At 43.2% G+C, this 1,561-nt stretch overlaps 1 long non-coding RNA gene across 1 annotated transcript in view; it reads left to right on the forward strand.

The window, feature by feature from the left end:
- LOC113468676 overlaps positions 1-1,545 on the forward strand; it is a 12,395-nt gene extending 10,850 nt beyond the window's left edge. The window contains exon 2 of the long non-coding RNA XR_003392341.1: positions 1,342-1,545. This is a non-coding gene — a long non-coding RNA (uncharacterized LOC113468676). The remainder of the gene's footprint in view (positions 1-1,341) is intronic.
- The last annotated feature ends 16 nt before the right edge of the window (positions 1,546-1,561 follow it).

Consider the following 1,561-nt stretch of genomic DNA (forward strand, 5'->3'; position numbering starts at 1 on the left):
TAGCGGCGGCATACGACTTTGGTGGAAGATAATTAGTTGATCATCTATAAAGATAACAGTTCCCAGAAGGTATCGGATCGGCCCGGGTTGAGACTGTTACCTAGTAAGGGTATCCGGCATCGGGCCCGGGGTGCTCGTATTGAGATGTTACCCGGGGAGGAGTCATTATAAAAAAAATACTTTGAAGACCAAAGTCTAGGGAGCTCGGGCCGGGACCGCTTTCTACCGTCGGACTCACTCGGGGAACTCTAGTCCGGACGGGGGGGGCTTGGGGGGCTTAAGCCCCCCCAAAGTTATCAGGGCCTCTTACACTAGATAAAATTGGATTTCAGAATAATAATCCAAAACACCATTTTTTACTTTTATCCTATAGGAAGGAAAGTAATGTAATCGGGTCAAATTTTCGATGGTCAGTTTTTAGTGCCAAAACACGTTTTGAGGTCCCTAGAGCTTAAATCCAAAGTTTCAGCCATTGGTCCGTGTCTGTGTCTGTGTGTCCGTGTGTCTGTAAACAAAATATCTCGAGAACGGTAAGAGGTAGAGACTTGAAATTTGGTATGTAGCTGTCAAATGTGACAAGGATGCGACACGAAACTTTTGGTTAGGATCGGTGCAACGGTTGGCGGCATTTTACCGCTTTTTGGCGGTTTTTGGTGTAATTTAACAATATCTCGGGAACGGTATAAGCTAGAAACTTGAAATTTGGTATGTGGTTCACTAATGTGACAAGGATGCAACACAAAACGTTTGTTTGAGATGGTTGCTGCGCTTGGCGGTATTTTTACCGCTTTTGGACAGATTTCGACCGTTTTTTGGCGGTTTTCAGCTATAGCGACAAAACGGTTAGAGATATTGTAAAAGTTAGGGTAAAAGAACACTCAAATAAGCATCATTCAATAGGATAAGGAAAGTCGTGTGATGTTCACACCAGATTTTTTACGTAGGAATCGACCTTTTATTAATAATATTTTCCCAATTGCAACTCCTCCATTGGGTGAGGTGTAGAACTCAGATCAGAAGAAGGGTCGTTAGGGGTCACCAGAAGGACCGATTTGGTCCAGACTCCAGACTAGCTGTGGGACTATAAACAGGGAGAAGATTGAGAAGAACAGCTAACCCTAACCATGCAGCGTAGCCTTTAGAAGTCATACGTGCTAGCCTCAATGTCTAAGCTAACTAGGCTGGCCTTGGTAATACCTTAAAATTATAATTTGAACCTCCTGAGCCAACCTAGTTAGCTTAGTTGGTAGCGCGTCTGCCTCGTAAGCACTAGACCGCTGGTTCGATTCCCGCCCGGGACGGATTTTATCCTGAACAGATGATGTTCGTTCGTGGAACGAGGTACATCTAAACTGACCAAAAATCCCCTCTGAATGAACGATACTTCTAGAAATTAACGATAACGATATTAAAGATACTTCTTGAGTCCCACTAAGAGTGAGTTTAGATTTTTCATTTAGGTATTAAATTCCTCGATTGCTGGAAAACCTCTCAGATAAGAGCTAGATTTGTAGATAATGTCAGTAAGAATCTGTGCTTGGGCAGTTTTAACTCGATAAAG

Source organism: Diaphorina citri, unplaced genomic scaffold (genome assembly GCF_000475195.1).
Source record: "Diaphorina citri unplaced genomic scaffold, Diaci psyllid genome assembly version 1.1 scaffold812, whole genome shotgun sequence".
NCBI lineage: Eukaryota > Metazoa > Arthropoda > Insecta > Hemiptera > Psyllidae > Diaphorina > Diaphorina citri.